The following is a 10,565-nucleotide window of genomic DNA, read 5'->3' as shown; positions in this document are numbered from 1 at the left end:
TGATTACCGCTTCGTTTGCTGGCTCTTCTGGTGCATGACGATTGTAAAACTCAATGAGCTTTAAATAACCCTCCTTCCTCTTTTCCCTGTTACAATACTCTGGAGATTTGATCTTCCAGAGGCAGGGAAAAGACTGGTATATTTCTATGAAATCCCTGATAAATTCCACACGATTTGACATCTGAAAAATAATTATAAAAAAAAATTACACGGTTGACAAAGAGTCCTTTAAACAATACTTTTACCAGTGTGCCAAACGCTTAACAACAGCAGACACACAAAGCGCTCATGCCGACCATCCATTGTTCCATCTGCCACGCCATAGGCCACCATAACCCAAAACCGTGTACCGCCCGCTTCACTACAGCAGCCACACAAAGCGCTCATGGTGACCATACATTGTACCATCTGCCACGCTCTAGCTCACCAGACACAACCAGTCACAACCAGTCACAACAGCGTACCATCCGCATCGCTTCAGCGGCGGAACGAAGCGTTCATGCCGACCAAACAGCGTTCCATCTACCACGCTCTAGCCCACCAGTCACAACCAGTCACAACAGCGTACAATCCGCATCGCTTCAGCGGCGGAACGAAGCGTTCATGCCGACCAAACAGCGTTCCATCTACCACGCTCTAGCCCACCAGTCACAACCAGTCACAACAGCGTACCATCCGCATCGCTTCAGCGGCGGAACGAAGCGTTCATGCCGACCAAACAGCGTTCCATCTACCACGCTCTAGCCCACCAGTCACAACGTCACAACCAGTCACAACAGCGTACCATCCGCATCGCTTCAGCGGCGCAACGAAGCGCTCATGACGACAGTACATCGTTCCATCCACTATGCCCAAGCGGTTTAACATACCTCGAAGCTGCGGTGCAAAGCGTGGAATATTCTGTGAAATACTAAATCCGACGTCCAGGTCCAACAAGTGTCCAAGTACAAAGTGAAGAAAGGAAATTTTGAAACCGGTGAGGTGGCTTTGGGAACAATAGCGCTCAGGTGACAAATTTTCCAACCAATTGTGTGCACAGAACCTGTGGCCTATCAGCACATTAGCTAGCAGCTCGACACGCCCCCTAGTGAACAACGTCACGCACAGATTATGCAAAATTTGCTCTGAATCGTCTTGTGTGACACGACCGTACGACTGTCCCATACGACTTCTACATCGCAAATACGTCATGAAATTATCGCTCCAGCGCCGTACATCGTGAAGTGTGACCGCAGTCTACGATGTTGGAGCGATAATTAAGCGACGATGTAACGTCACGAATCGTGCCGTCGTAGCGATCAAAATTGCACTGTGTGACGGTACCCTTAGGCCGGGATCACACACAGCGAGATAAGGCCGAGTCTCGCAGGTTAAAACCAAGCTCTGGCACCGGCACTCCAGAGTGGAGCATGCAGCCACATAGCAATACATGGAGCCGCCAGCTCCGCTCCGGAGTGCCGGTGCCAGAGCTTGTTTTTAACCTGCGAGACTTGGCCGTATCTCGCATATGTGTGACTCCGGCCTTATAATAATAATAATAATATAATAATAATTTTATTTATATAGCGCCAACATATTCCGCAGCGCTTTACAAATTATAGAGGGGACTTGTACAGACAATAAACATTACAGCATAACAGAAATACAGTTCAAAACAGATACCAGGAGGAGTGAGGGCCCTGCTCGCAAGCTTACAAACTATGGGGAAAAGGGGAGACACGAGAGGTGGATGGTAACAATTGCTTTAGTTATTCGGACCAGCTATAGTGTAAGGCTCAGGTGTTCATGTAAAGCTGCATGAACCAGTTATCTGCCTAAGTATGTAGCAGTACAGACACAGAGGGCTAATACTGCATAAAGTGTATGAGAACATGATGCGAGGAACCTTTTTTTTTTTTTTTTTTTTTTTTATTATAAATAGGCCACACAGGGATCGTTAGGTTAATGCATTGAGGCGGTAGGCCAGTCTGAACAAATGAGTTTTTAGGGCACGCTTGAAACTGTGGGGATTGGGGATTAATCGTATTAACCTAGGTAGTGCATTCCAAAGAATCGGCGCAGCACGTGTAAAGTCTTGGAGACGGGAGTGGGAGGTTCTGATTATTGAGGATGCTAACCTGAGGCCTTATGGCTATGTGCACACGTTGCGGATTTGGCTGCGGATCCGAAGCAGATTGGCCGCTGCGGATTCGCAGCAGTTTTCCATCAGGTTTACAGTACCATGTAAACCTATGGAAAACCAAGTCCGCTGTGCACACGCTGTGGAAAATACAGCGCAGAAACGCTGCATTGTATTTTCCGCAGCGTGTTAATTCTTTGTGCGGATTCCGCAGCGTTTTACACCTGCTCCTTAATGGGAATCCGCAGTTGTAAAACCGCAGGTGAAATTCGCAAAAAAAATACAGAAAATCCATGGTAAATCCTCGGGTAATCTGCAGGTAAAACGCAGTGCATTTTACCTGCAGATTTTTCAAAAACAGTGCGGAAAAATCCGCAAACGAATCCGCAACGTGGGCACATAGCCTATAACTTCCTAACAAGAAAAAAAAGATGTTTCAAATATTATGCTGATGTAAAGCAGACGTGGGAAATGTTATTTATTAACTATTTTGTGTGACATAAATCTCTTGTTTCAGGACATATGAATTAAAAGTTTGAATTGCGACATTTTCAAAATTTTTGGCAAATTTCCATTTTTTCATAAATAAACGCAAGTCATATCAAACACATTTTTACCACTGTCATGAAGTACAATATGTCAGGAAAAAACAATCTATTAGAATCAATGGAAGCGTTGAAGCGTTCCAGAGCTATAACCTTATAAAGTGACACTGCTCAGAATTGTAAAATTTGGTCTGGTGTTGAAGGTGAAAACAGGCTTGGAGGTGAAGAGGTTAATGATCATTATCACCTGTTTGGTATACTTGGCTTCTCATACATCTGACTGTAGTCATAAATTGCATCCATTAAAATATATCAGCCCCCGAGGACTCTCAAATATTAATATTTTTCTATCTACTGGCTAGCACGGTGCAAATATGTATTTTTACTGTATTATAATCCTACAAAATCCATGACTTTGTGCAATTGTACTAAGATGAACTGATGGTGTTTTTTAATGCCGGGATCCCACTAGCGTATAAGGCTATGTTTCCACGATCAGCAAGTAGCAGCGCTTTGGACGCAGCGTATTTTCGTAAATCCTCATGTGTTCACTGAATAATACAGATTCACCGCATCCAATATATATCTATAGTGGAAGTTTCTTTTGCGGAGACCAGATGACTGCAATGCTGCGGCTCGTAACTTGCACCATGGGTGAGTCTACGCAGCATCAAATAGAGGCACATTGGCCATTGGATTTCTATAAATCCCTTCCACTGTGCTTGTACTTTAGGGTATGTGCACACGTATTCTAGGACTTTTCTGCAGCGGATTTCAGTGGATTTGATAAATCTGCAGTGGAAATCCGCTGCGGATTTACCGCGGTTTTCACTGCGGTTTTACAACTGCGGTTTTCCATAGGGGCAGTTGTAAAACCGCTGCGGAATCCGCAAAAAGAAGTGACATGCTGTGGATTGTAAACCGCTGCGTTTCCGCGTGTTTTTTTCCGCAGCATGTGCACAGCGTTTTTGGTTTCCCATAGGTTTACATTGAACTGTAAACGCATGGAAAACTGCTGCGGACCCGCAGCTGCGGAAACGCTGCGGATCAGCAGCAAAATCCGCATCGTGTGCACATAGCCTTACAATGCAGCGTTATGGACGCAGGTGACACTCGGCTTATGGTCGCAGCGGAGCCGAGGGTCGTTAGTGCAGCGCACCAGAGATCTTGTCGTTGCAGTAACGTCGCTCTGCCACTAAGGGGAGTGATGGTACGTCTGACTGCACTAAAGGAGTTCTACTGACCAGGTATCACCAAGCACACACTACACTTCACACTCCGGCCACAAGGGGGAGTAAAAGGCTTTATTTATTGGGCCACTCCTCACATTGGTAAAACTAGGGGTTGGACAGGAAGTTAGGCAGAATGAAGCCTGGGAGAGCTCCAGGGAGGACCTGTCAGAACTGGGAAATCTGGCAGGTACCTAGCGAAAGGGCAGATTGTTACGGAACCGCGCCTGCACTACCTTGCGGCGGTAGCCTAAGCAAGAGACACGAAGCGAAGGATATTGTGGAACAGTGAGAAACGAGATCAGCACAAAGGAGATCCAGTAGGAGTCGTGCCCCGAGAACGGCAACATCCTACTGAGGTGCATAGCCGGTGGCCGGAGCACTGAGGAAGTAACAGTCTCCACGAAGCGTTCATGCCGACCAAACAGCGTTCCATCTACCACGCTCTAGCCCACCAGTCACAACCAGTCACAACAGCGTACCATCCGCATCGCTTCAGCGGCGGAACGAAGCGTTCATGCCGACCAAACAGCGTTCCATCTACCACGCTCTAGCCCACCAGTCACAACGTCACAACCAGTCACAACAGCGTACCATCCGCATCGCTTCAGCGGCGCAACGAAGCGCTCATGACGACAGTACATCGTTCCATCCACTATGCCCAAGCGGTTTAACATACCTCGAAGCTGCGGTGCAAAGCGTGGAATATTCTGTGAAATACTAAATCCGACGTCCAGGTCCAACAAGTGTCCAAGTACAAAGTGAAGAAAGGAAATTTTGAAACCGGTGAGGTGGCTTTGGGAACAATAGCGCTCAGGTGACAAATTTTCCAACCAATTGTGTGCACAGAACCTGTGGCCTATCAGCACATTAGCTAGCAGCTCGACACGCCCCCTAGTGAACAACGTCACGCACAGATTATGCAAAATTTGCTCTGAATCGTCTTGTGTGACACGACCGTACGACTGTCCCATACGACTTCTACATCGCAAATACGTCATGAAATTATCGCTCCAGCGCCGTACATCGTGAAGTGTGACCGCAGTCTACGATGTTGGAGCGATAATTAAGCGACGATGTAACGTCACGAATCGTGCCGTCGTAGCGATCAAAATTGCACTGTGTGACGGTACCCTTAGGCCGGGATCACACACAGCGAGATAAGGCCGAGTCTCGCAGGTTAAAACCAAGCTCTGGCACCGGCACTCCAGAGTGGAGCATGCAGCCACATAGCAATACATGGAGCCGCCAGCTCCGCTCCGGAGTGCCGGTGCCAGAGCTTGTTTTTAACCTGCGAGACTTGGCCGTATCTCGCATATGTGTGACTCCGGCCTTATGGCTATGTGCACACGTTGCGGATTTGGCTGCGGATCCGAAGCAGATTGGCCGCTGCGGATTCGCAGCAGTTTTCCATCAGGTTTACAGTACCATGTAAACCTATGGAAAACCAAGTCCGCTGTGCACACGCTGTGGAAAATACAGCGCAGAAACGCTGCATTGTATTTTCCGCAGCGTGTTAATTCTTTGTGCGGATTCCGCAGCGTTTTACACCTGCTCCTTAATGGGAATCCGCAGTTGTAAAACCGCAGGTGAAATTCGCAAAAAAAATACAGAAAATCCATGGTAAATCCTCGGGTAATCTGCAGGTAAAACGCAGTGCATTTTACCTGCAGATTTTTCAAAAACAGTGCGGAAAAATCCGCAAACGAATCCGCAACGTGGGCACATAGCCTATAACTTCCTAACAAGAAAAAAAAGATGTTTCAAATATTATGCTGATGTAAAGCAGACGTGGGAAATGTTATTTATTAACTATTTTGTGTGACATAAATCTCTTGTTTCAGGACATATGAATTAAAAGTTTGAATTGCGACATTTTCAAAATTTTTGGCAAATTTCCATTTTTTCATAAATAAACGCAAGTCATATCAAACACATTTTTACCACTGTCATGAAGTACAATATGTCAGGAAAAAACAATCTATTAGAATCAATGGAAGCGTTGAAGCGTTCCAGAGCTATAACCTTATAAAGTGACACTGCTCAGAATTGTAAAATTTGGTCTGGTGTTGAAGGTGAAAACAGGCTTGGAGGTGAAGAGGTTAATGATCATTATCACCTGTTTGGTATACTTGGCTTCTCATACATCTGACTGTAGTCATAAATTGCATCCATTAAAATATATCAGCCCCCGAGGACTCTCAAATATTAATATTTTTCTATCTACTGGCTAGCACGGTGCAAATATGTATTTTTACTGTATTATAATCCTACAAAATCCATGACTTTGTGCAATTGTACTAAGATGAACTGATGGTGTTTTTTAATGCCGGGATCCCACTAGCGTATAAGGCTATGTTTCCACGATCAGCAAGTAGCAGCGCTTTGGACGCAGCGTATTTTCGTAAATCCTCATGTGTTCACTGAATAATACAGATTCACCGCATCCAATATATATCTATAGTGGAAGTTTCTTTTGCGGAGACCAGATGACTGCAATGCTGCGGCTCGTAACTTGCACCACGGGTGAGTCTACGCAGCATCAAATAGAGGCACATTGGCCATTGGATTTCTATAAATCCCTTCCACTGTGCTTGTACTTTAGGGTATGTGCACACGTATTCTAGGACTTTTCTGCAGCGGATTTCAGTGGATTTGATAAATCTGCAGTGGAAATCCGCTGCGGATTTACCGCGGTTTTCACTGCGGTTTTACAACTGCGGTTTTCCATAGGGGCAGTTGTAAAACCGCTGCGGAATCCGCAAAAAGAAGTGACATGCTGTGGATTGTAAACCGCTGCGTTTCCGCGTGTTTTTTTCCGCAGCATGTGCACAGCGTTTTTGGTTTCCCATAGGTTTACATTGAACTGTAAACGCATGGAAAACTGCTGCGGACCCGCAGCTGCGGAAACGCTGCGGATCAGCAGCAAAATCCGCATCGTGTGCACATAGCCTTACAATGCAGCGTTATGGACGCAGGTGACACTCGGCTTATGGTCGCAGCGGAGCCGAGGGTCGTTAGTGCAGCGCACCAGAGATCTTGTCGTTGCAGTAACGTCGCTCTGCCACTAAGGGGAGTGATGGTACGTCTGACTGCACTAAAGGAGTTCTACTGACCAGGTATCACCAAGCACACACTACACTTCACACTCCGGCCACAAGGGGGAGTAAAAGGCTTTATTTATTGGGCCACTCCTCACATTGGTAAAACTAGGGGTTGGACAGGAAGTTAGGCAGAATGAAGCCTGGGAGAGCTCCAGGGAGGACCTGTCAGAACTGGGAAATCTGGCAGGTACCTAGCGAAAGGGCAGATTGTTACGGAACCGCGCCTGCACTACCTTGCGGCGGTAGCCTAAGCAAGAGACACGAAGCGAAGGATATTGTGGAACAGTGAGAAACGAGATCAGCACAAAGGAGATCCAGTAGGAGTCGTGCCCCGAGAACGGCAACATCCTACTGAGGTGCATAGCCGGTGGCCGGAGCACTGAGGAAGTAACAGTCTCCACGCATTACTTCAAACAGCGACAGGACAGTTAACTACAGGTTGGCTGTCTACCATACAACACCTAAGAAGGACATAGGAGGCAATCGTGGGAGAGGGGCGACACTAGGGTTCCAGAATAACTCCAGGCCTACCTGTCATAAAGGTGCGTCCTAGCCATAACATACCTGGGGGACGGAGAAGAGAAAGATCTAGAAAGAACAAGAACAGAAGTTGTCAGGACTATCCTGAATGTTCAGCAGGGAAGCACTACAACACAGAGGCGCTAGTGGGTAGACACTGCACCTGCAAGGGGAACTCTGGATGTGCCTTCGGACCGGCCGGTCTCAGACAGCCCTGTTGACAGTGCCCTGGATTGAGGATCCTGAAACCTTCAGTAAAAGGTAAAGAAACTGAACCCTGTGTCCTCGTTATTCCTCGTACTACGCACCATCACCCTTTATTGGACGCCCCTTAGCAGGGTCACGGACCGGGTCCAGCCACCGTGACAACCCCAGAACTGAGACAGAAAGGACCAGTACCGAGTAACCTGTGGCCCTGTGTCTGGGGGCGATCCAAATTGGCGTCACGAACAGGATCTACTTAAGCCTGAGGAATCAGGTCATGTGTGCCTTGGAACTGTGATTGAACTGTGACTTATTGCAAAGACTGTGTCTTGCTATTTGCCACCAAAAATCCGCCATTGCTGCGCCGTGTGGAGCGCGAAGGGAGGAGCCATAGCTTCGTGGTTGGAGCCGGCTGGAAAAGCGCGCGGAGCGGAAGACGCGGTGAGGCGCCGGCCCCGGAAGGAGAACCCCGACAGATTAGCAAGGGGGGAGGAACGGCCATGTCGGATTCCGGAGGAGCGGAGGCGGCGGCCACAGCTGCACACTCGGGAGCACTTCCGGATTCCGCGGTAAGCGCAGCCACAAACCCAGTATCACCGCTAGCGGCCGCGGGGCTTACCGCTCCCACCAACCAGCCGGATACTGCCGCCGCTACAGCAGCCATAATGCCCTTCTCTATGTTGTACCTATCAGGGGCCGCCTGGCTCCCGCGATACTTTGGAGAAGCTCATACGTTAACTGACTTTAAAGAAGGGATTTGTAGCCAGCTCGAGTTTTATCCCTTGACGGAGCCTCAGAAGGTTCATATGATAATCGGCCAACTCTTTGGAGCGGCATTGAGGGAAGTAAAGTCCTGGCCCGCTGCGGACAAGAAAACTGCGCAACAAGTATTTGCCAAGCTTAAAGCCACCTTTGACACCCGCACCGCTACTGAAATTAAATTGACGTTCTATGGGTGCAAGCAGCGGCCACAGGATAGCTTACGGGACTATGCCCTTAATCTGCAGGAGGCGCTGCGGGCCATCAAGCAAAGTGACCCAAACAGCATGCAAGATGAAGATAAACTCCTGAAAGAGCGGTTCGTTGAAGGGCTCCTGTGCAGTAACCAAAGGGCCCAGCTACACTTCCTGGCCATGCAGAATCCAGATCTGACTTTCGCGCAATTCAAAGATAAAGCTATCCAGGCGCTACCGGAGCGGCAGCCCAGCCGTGCCACACTCCCCAGGCAGCAAGCCCTCACATACCACCAGGAGGTGGCGCCGGACACACCTGTCTCCGCCGAGGCCAATGCCCAGGTCCTGGAAGATGAGTCCCCTGCAGGACTGCGCCTTCAGGTACACGAACTGACCAGGAGTGTTGCTGCCCTAGCCTGGACCGTCCAGTCCCTACAGTAGGCCCCCAAGGACAAGATCCAGCTGGCTTCCAGACCGGAGGATGTCCCCTGGCAACGACCAAGGAGGGTTCCATCGAACAGAGGCAGAGACGACGATCATTTTCATCAGGATGGACGACCTATCTGCCGCCGCTGCCAGCAGGTGGGCCATCTTGCATGGTACTGTCAGTTAAAGGGAACCTGTCACCTGAATTTGGCGGGACTGGTTTTGGGTCATATGGGCGGATTTTTCGGTGTTTGATTCACCCTTTCCTTACCCGCTGGCTGCATGCTGGCTGCAATATTGGATTGAAGTTCATTCTCTGTCCTCCATAGTACACGCCTGCACAAGGCAAGATTGCTTTGCGCAGGCATGTACTATGGAGGACAGAGAATGAACTTCAATCCAATATTGCAGCCAGCATGCAGCCAGCGGGTAAGGAAAGGGTGAATCAAACACCCGAAAACTCCGCCCATATGACCCAAAACCAGTCCCGCCAAATTCAGGTGACAGAGTCCCTTTAAACGAGCAACCCCTGGGGCCAAGGGCCAACTCCCAGGAGTAGAACACCCAGGCCCGCAAAATTGGAGAGCCAAATACGTCGGGGGGCGTCCTGTTCTCCCCATCATGATCGACGGTATCCCCATGAACGCTTTGCTGGACACCGGTTCCCAGGTGACAACTATGGCCTACATTCTTTATAGGCGTTAATGGCAGGACACTGACATTACCCGTGCCCCTGATGATGATTTCACCATAATAGCTAGCAATGGTCAGCCACTGCCGCAAGTGGGATATAAAGAGGTTACTATTAAGGTGGGGCGGGTAGAATTGGAGGCCCATGGAATTGTCATTGTTGATATTGACCGACGTGAACATTACCCCATGATGACCATCGGTACTAATGTCATAGAAAATTGTCTTGCAGAAGTTATTGTCTTGTTGCAGCAAGTAGCAGAGACAGCTGGTCACAGTGAACAACGTGCTTTGCAGAAAGAAATCAGAGCCCTAATGCGGAGACAGCAAGTGGAGCTGACTGGTGGTGAAATTGGCCGGGTCACAGTGAGTAATTCGAATCCCATTGCAATACCCCCCAGGAGTGAAATGTTAATATGGTGTTGGGCAGCCATAGGCCTCGGGGGTAAGGACTATCAGGCCCTGGTAGAACCTGTGTATTCAGAGAATAGGCCTACCCTCCTGACAGCCAGAGGGGTGGTTGACGTCCGCAAGGGGAGGGTGCCAGTGCATGTTCTTAACTGCGGGGAGGAGGAAGTCCACCTAACCAAATGTCACACTTGCCAAGCTGTTTACTGTTAATAATATTGTGATACACGCACCCGGGCCCTTGGCTCCGTCCAAGTCGGCGGAAGACAACGGCTCTGCAGAGCAATCAAAAGATTGGTGACAGGAATTACATGTGGGCACTGATGCTACTGCATCTCACCAGATACAGGGGCCTACAGGGTGGTTCA

Source organism: Ranitomeya imitator, chromosome 3 (genome assembly GCF_032444005.1).
Source record: "Ranitomeya imitator isolate aRanImi1 chromosome 3, aRanImi1.pri, whole genome shotgun sequence".
NCBI lineage: Eukaryota > Metazoa > Chordata > Amphibia > Anura > Dendrobatidae > Ranitomeya > Ranitomeya imitator.
The sequence above is the reverse complement of the archived record's forward strand: the minus strand, read 5'-3'. Positions refer to the sequence as shown.